A 7,989-nucleotide genomic window follows, 5' to 3' on the forward strand; every position below is an offset into this window, starting at 1 on the left:
AGGTAGGGCGCCGTAAGCGATCACGTGACCTACGACCCTCCGGCAGCGGTGTTGCACGCTCCTCCCCGCCTCCTTCCCGCCTTTACCGCGACCTCGGAGTCCCGCCCTGCAGGACCCTTTTTGTGCGCGAGGTCACCGTAGGTCAAACGACGGTGTGGAGGGCGCGTGGAGGTCAAGTGCAGGTTTCTGGAGGTGGGGAAGTACAGGGAAGAGGTGGAGTTGGTACAATAAGTTCAGGAAGAGGAGTGGGGCGATTGATAAAGATGAGGAGGAGTAGGAAGCAGGTGAAGAAGAGGAGGAAGAAACGAAGGGGAGGAGGAGAAGGAAGGAGGTAGAAAGGGGAGGATGAGGGCAAGAGGAGAAGGGAAAAGAGAAGACGTAGCATGAGGAGGAGGATGAGGATGAGGAGGAAGAAGGGGAGGAAGAGGAGGGGAGGAGGAGGAGGAGGAGGTGGTGGTGGTGGTTTTGGGAAATATATGGCTCTAATATATGATCAAATGTAGGTCGGTCACATTTGTGAATTGTGGTTCCCATGTTGAATCTGGGTACTTACTATGTGACCTTCAAAGCGGCAGGTCAAATTATATGCGTGGGCTAGTAAGGTCATTCACAGATGGATAGGTGACCTACATAAAGCGGCAGGTCAGAATGTAGGAAATAATAGACTCCAATGGAAGATGTTTAATTAAGATTTATAAAGGAAATCCATATGTCACCACTCATACAATTAAAGGGGTAATTGGCTACGCTGCGGGTGAATGACAGAACTATGGATGGGAAGTGTTGTGTGTGTTTGTGAGTAGATATGAGAAGACATGATATCCCAGTGGAGTTATGGGTCTACGGACATGAAAGATTGGCAGGAATTTGTATTAATTCTTAGGGTTGACACTGGAAAGTTGTAAAATCATAGAATGAAAATTTTTATAACGAACGTCAGATATTCTTATTGTGTATGTGTGTTTGAATGTGTGTACGTGTGTGTGTATGTGTATGTAAGAGAGAGAGATAGAAAATGAGTTTTCTTGCCTTTGATTTGGTTCATATTAGAACCTAGGATTGCACACATATTTGAACCAGAAATGAACATAAGAGATATAACAAACTCATATATACATAGCCTTTGTAGCTAAGCCCCAAGAGTCCTTACTACATAGCCTTTGTAACTAAGCCCCAAGAGTCCTTACTTCAGAGCCCTTTGCCCTCTCCACGAATTAAACAAAGAGATTAGACAAAGAGCCACAGGGAAACAAAGAGACTCATGCAAACAAAGAAAACCACAGGATGGCAAGTAAACGGAATAACAAAGACATTCTATAATGCTTTCCCTCCCCTTCCCTTCTTCTAACTCCCCTCCCTGTACCTCTACCCCTTCCCATCACTGCACGGGGGTCCTGTACTACTCATAAACCTACTATCCCACTATCCCCCACTATCTCCCCTCCCCCCTCCCACCCCTCCCACCCCTCCCACCTCGCCTTCTTCTGGTCAGAAAGCTCTTCCAGTTATGCGGTTCCACGTGAATTGAATCTCAACTTATGATGTTCTATTGGACTATTACTCAACTTTTTCTTAGTTATATCAGTTTCTTCGTGTTGTAACCCACATATTTACATATATGTTTCATGTGATTTAACACGTGTATTCAAAGACGTTTTCCATTTTTCAGTCCTACTTATGTTCCATACTCTAAAAAAAAAAAAAAAAAAAAAAAAAAAACCATCGTTTCATAACCATGACATTTCTTCCAGGACAATATGATCGTGAGAACACCATCTCTCTTGATGCCAATATCAAAGTCTCTCAGTACAGTGGAGCGATATAGCTTTGGTGGACACCAAACGGTAATCTCCAATCAGAGAAAAATGCTAACCACTTTTAACTTCTATAATCCCACTTCCTGTCATCCTCCTTAAATCTTTCCTTTACCGCTTTTATGTCTCCACAATTTCAACGTGATACTACCTCCGAGGAGAGAATTATCGACGATGGAATACTGAAACGCCTTTTTTTCATTACAGGAACGGGCGAATCATGACCTAAACAGGATATCGATATATTTAAGCTCATTCTAGCCGGGGTGTCCTCTCCCTAATTACGTCACGAATCATGTCACTGAAGAAGTCAATTTAATGAACCGCTGTTTTCAAATCAGTACTTGTATTCTTATAGCGACATCGCGACACAGAATCTATCTCGGTGAACCCAAGACAGTTTAGCTCAGTTTGCGGCTTTCGAGATGAGGCGTTTGCGCCTCCAGTCTGAACAAGTACTGGATGTCCATAGCCATCCTCGAAGCCAACCACACCTATCCATTACCTGAGCCTTTGATTACGACATAACCAACCCATCCTCTTCCATACACCATCCTCTCACATCAGTCGTTGTCATTATGAAGCTCGTAGGTGTAATCTACTGATCAACGCGATCACATACACGCGCGCACACACGCATACACACACACGCGCACGCATGCACACACACACACACACACACACACACACACACACACACACACACACACACACACACACACACACACACACACACACACACACACACATATTGTTATCATCATCATCATCATCATCATCATCATCATCATCATCATCATCATCATCATCATCATCATCATCATCATCATCATCATCATCATCATCATCATCATCATTTACACAAACACACACACACAAACACACAACCCCCCACCCCAACACACACACATACGAACGAACGAACGAACGAGCATTCGTATTGGGCGCCCCATGATTTCCTTTACTACAAGTCATAAGCCAGACTTCAAATTCCTCGCCCCGTTCCCCCGTTATTTAAAACTCATAAAATACATAGTTGGTTTTGAGCTCTCTATGATGACTGAAATTCCTTCTATTGCAGTCTTGGATCTTGTGTTCGTGTGCGTCTACCTGCATCATTGTGGGTGTGATTGTGGATGAATTAGAATGTATATAATGTATATATTTATTTTGTTATTTTTGTTTAACCTTCTTCGTGTGTTCAAACGTACATCCCCGAGCTTCTTTTGGATGAGTGTGCCATTTCTGTTATAAGTGTTAATTTTTACTATCTCTTACATGAGGTGCCTGTATTTTATTCGGACATATGAGGATTCTGACAGTCACCAATGGCCACGGGGGATCTATTCTAAAAAAAAAAAAAAAAAAAAAAAAAAAAAAAAAAAAAAAAAAAATTATATATATATATATATATATATATATATATATTGCAAGGTGGGAGTGAGGCTGAATTCACCACACACTTTGTCTAACATATCCTCGCCCACCATCCCTCCTTCAGTGCGGGAGATGCCTCCTTAAGCTGAAAGATATCTGTAATTATTCGGAACAAAGTGAATGAAATATGTCACCGGACCAAACGGAATAAACATGACGATTGTAATCTTCTCCTTTTGTGAGCGGCTCTTGTATATGTTTATTTTATTTAGCCTTCAGAATCCACTGCAGACCCATCTGTCTATCCTGTGTGTCTGGGGTGGGGAGGGGGATATACAAACTCACTACGATGGCTTAATTCGGTTTGGGAAGACTGTATGGATAGTGGAATGTCCATGCAAAATTTTGAGCGTATGGTTCTTTAGTGACACGTAAATACCTCCATTCTCTATGGTTATTTTTTCCCATGTGATCTATTTCCACGAATTCAGATGTTTTTACTCTGTCAATGTTATTGTAAAAATTGTATTTCACCATCATCCTTGAATTACTTCATATAGAAATATTTGTTTTCATCACATTTATTATGATCTATTTTTGTACAATAATCAAGCCAATGTACATACATATATGCATATATATATACATATATATATATATACACACACATATATATATATATATACATATATATGCATATATATACATATATACATATACACTTATGTATACATATATATATATATATATATATATATATATATATATATATAAATATGTACATATATATATATACAAGCCGCGGGCTTCGCCCTCCACGGCTTTGCCGAGTGCTTGGTTGCGCAAACAGCGGCCTACGGCCGCAGCTTTCCGCGCTCTAATCCCTCGTTTTCCCCCTTCGGCCTCGGCTTTGGGGCGGAACCCCAACACGGAATCCCCAGCACGAAGAAGAACGCGAAGAAGAACGCGAGGAAGAAAAACGCGAAGAAGGACGCGAAGAAGAACGCGAAGAACACGAAGAAGAACGCGAAGAAGAACGCGAAGAAGAACGCGAAGAAGAACGCGAAGAAGAAGAACGCGAAGAAGAACGCGAAGAAGAACGCGAAGAAGAACGCGAAGAAGAACGCGAAGAAGAAGAAGAAGAAGAACGCGAAGAAGAAGAAGAAGAACGCGAAGAAGAAGAAGAAGAAGAAGAACGCGAAGAACGCGAAGAAGAAGAACGCGAAGAAGAACGCGAAGAAGAAGAAGAAGAAGAAGAAGAAGAAGAAGAAGAAGAAGAAGAAGAAGAAGAAGAAGAAGAAGAAGAAGAAGAAGAAGAAGAAGAAGAAGAAGAAGAAGAAGAACGCGAAGAAGAAGAAGAAGAAGAAGAAGAAGAAGAAGAAGAAGAAGAAGAAGAAGAACGCGAAGAAGAACGTGAAGAAGAAGAAGAAGAAGAAGAAGAAGAAGAAGAATACCACCTGACCCCGACTTACCCAAGCGCTTTTTCAAGAATATTTTTAGGACAAAGTGTCACCGTAATACCACCTGTCCCCGACTTCCACAGCGTTTTTTAGAAGAATATTTTTATTTAGACACACACACACACACACACACACACACACACACACACACACACACACACACACACACACACACACACACACACACACACACACACAAAATATATATATATATATATATATATATATATATATATATATATAAGAATATATTTGCATATGTAACCTTTTCATCATCCACACGGGAATGTGCACTACGGTGTAATGAGATTCGCCATAAAATTAATCTTGCCAGATATTTCTGAGATATCAAAATTTGTCTCATTCACCTCTTCAAACCCAAGGAGATACCCGAACCTACAGTTCTGAATGGAGTCTGAAACCTGTGTATTCACCAGTATATACGATTATCCCCATCATTTGCCAGCACCGCGGCATTGTACGAGTATCTTTGATGTCCGCCATTGCAGGAGGAGGCTATGAGTCCATGGAATCCACATACAAATGCCTATCCCTTGGCTGTATAATAAGGGCTGGCGCTTACTAGTACAGAGTCTATAGAGTGCGGCATCCTCACGAAGGCATTGACCGTTGAGACGCATTTCAAGTCAGGTGTAGAAAGAACCGCAACTTGACCTTGTCATCCACGTACTTACTATCAAAGCAGTGATAAATAACAACCACCAATAGCCGTAGGTTATCAGCGGACATTTGCAAGACCTGTCTTACCTAACGGCGACCTTAAAAAAATGTGTGTGTGTGTGTGTGTGAGGGGTGTGGAGTGTATTTAGGGATGAAATGGGTGGGAGTGTTTCTATGCCTTTCCCTTTTTGGCTACCTCCCTTGGAAAGGGGGAAAAGCCGTGGTATATGTATGTATATATATATATAATATATATATATATATATATATATATATATAATTTATGTATACATATATATATATGTATATATATATATATAAATATATATATATATATGTGTATATATATATATATATATATATATATATATCAACAAAGAAATGTGTCAAAATGCTGCAAGCGACGATAAGAATGAAAAAAAAGCGTTTGTTTATTTATTTAAGAGCCCAAGGAACCAATAAAAATAAAAAATAAAATAGACAAAGAAACAATGAAAGGAAACCACGCCTTTTGACACATTTCATGCAATCTGTAGGTCTTGTTTTGGGTAAAGGTTCGCAGTTAAGGATCTCTTGAATAACCCCGTTAACGCGGTAACGAACTCTGCAAGTGCCACTGTGGCTGTCGCCAGGCGATTTCATTCAGCTGAGGTCGTACTCGAAAGGTTTAACAAGTAAACAAACATTCCTCCTTATATGGACTTAATCACTATAGTTTTGCAATTCACCAAATAGAAAAGATATAATGGAAGTGCACCTTCAGTCCAGCAGGCACAGGAGATGTATGCCTTCCGTACTGAGTGGAGTTTGTACCTCGACTTTTATTAAAGTTCAGTGGAATGAAAGAAAAACTATCCTATTCTGGTGAAGTAGAGTGAGCTATTTTTTTTTTTACTCGTTTATCTTCTTTTATTATTATCATTTTTACAAGGCAGTAAGAGGAAGATGGGCAGAGTATTCTAGGGAGTTGATAAATGTGAAGGAGGATAGGGAGGGAAAGTTAGTTGCAGTGGGAAGCGCAAAGAAAATGACAGTGATGAATGAGGAAAATGGAGAAGAAATAAGGAAAGATGAAGTGAAGGCAGTTGTTAAGATGGTGAGAGCAGGTAAGGCATGTGGGTTGGATGGGCGTCATGCAGAATATCTAATGAAAAAAAAAGAGGGAGGTACAGTGATGGTGGACTGGCTGGTGAGGTTATTTAATGTTTGTTTGAGAGAAGATAGAGTGCCGGAGGACTGGAGGAGATCCTGTATAGTTCCACTTTCCAAAAGAAAAGAGTGTGAGTGTAGTAGTTTCAGAGGTATCAGCTTGTTAAGTGTAGTTGGGAAGGCTTATGGGAGAGTCTTGATTGAGAGGATTAGGAGAGAGGGAATAGAGGGAGTAATTGGTGAGTAACACTAGGGATTTAGGACGGGTAGGGGTTGCATGGATCAGATTTTTGTGGTAGGACATATATGTGAGAAAGCTTTAGGGAAAGGTAAGGATGTTTTTGTGCCTTTATGGATTTGGAAAAGGATTATGACAGGAAGGCATTGTGGAAGGTATTAAGAACAGTCAAGAGTTTTTACAAGCGTAGTAGAGCCTGTCTTAGTGACAGAGTTTGAGAAGGTGTGCGAAGGAAGTTGAAGATGAATGTGGGTAAAAGTAAGGTGATGAGATGTAAAACGGAAGAATGTATCAACAAATTGGAAGTGAGTATTAAGGGAGAGAGACTGGAGGAAGTAGATAGTTTTAGATACTTGAATGCGAATGTGGCGGAAAAAGGAGGAGTGGGGGTAAAGGTAGAATATAAAGAGAAGCAAATAAATGCCTTGGGGAATTAAAAAGTGTAATGAGAAATAGACATTTGGGAATGGATGCTAAGAGGAGATTGTATGAAGGAGTGATTGTGCCAACAGCATTGTATGGGGGCAGAAACATGGAACATAAGAAAGACATAGAGGAGGAGTTTGAATGTGGTTGAGGTGAAATGTCTGGGAAGTGTGATAGGGGTTACAAGGCTGGATAGTATGAGAAACGAGGAGGTGAGGAGGAGAACGGGGGATGGAAAGGGAGTTGGGAGATAGGCTTGATGAAAGAGCATTTGGATGGTTTGGACACATGGAAAGAATGAGTGAAGAAAGATTAGTAAAAACGGTGTGGAAGGCAGAGGTGGAAGGAGTGAACATGAGGGGGCGATCAAGGGAGAGATGAATGGATGGGATAAAAGAGGCATTGGGAAAGAGGGGAATGTCTGTTGAGGAGGGAAGAAAGTAGACAGCAGATATGGGTAAGTGGAGAATGGTTATGTATGGGTGATATTGAGATGCATGAAAGGGAGTGGGGGAGGGATGTGGGGGAGGGAGTACGTTTGAGTGATGTTTTTGTCGCAGCCCGAAGGGATTTTTCCCCGTCTTCTCTATTTCTCCATGAGGGGACAGAGAGGGAGTCGGGGTCGCCGAATAAATGAAGCGGCCTTGCTGTGGGTGTACTGTGTCTTGCTATATTGCGTCTGACCTAGGGGAGTGGGCGAGATGCAGGGATGACCCGTCATCCAGTAGGAGCCAAGAGGGAGTGGGGTGAATGGGAGTTTTTTTTTTTGCTACCTTCCTTGTAAGGGGATAAAAGCCGTTAGCATATGTTTTTATTTTTAATCTCAGGTAGGAACTCCGGAACA

Source organism: Oratosquilla oratoria, chromosome 13 (assembly GCF_046742065.1).
Source record: "Oratosquilla oratoria isolate Oo_2021 chromosome 13, ASM4674206v1, whole genome shotgun sequence".
Classification (NCBI taxonomy): domain Eukaryota; kingdom Metazoa; phylum Arthropoda; class Malacostraca; order Stomatopoda; family Squillidae; genus Oratosquilla; species Oratosquilla oratoria.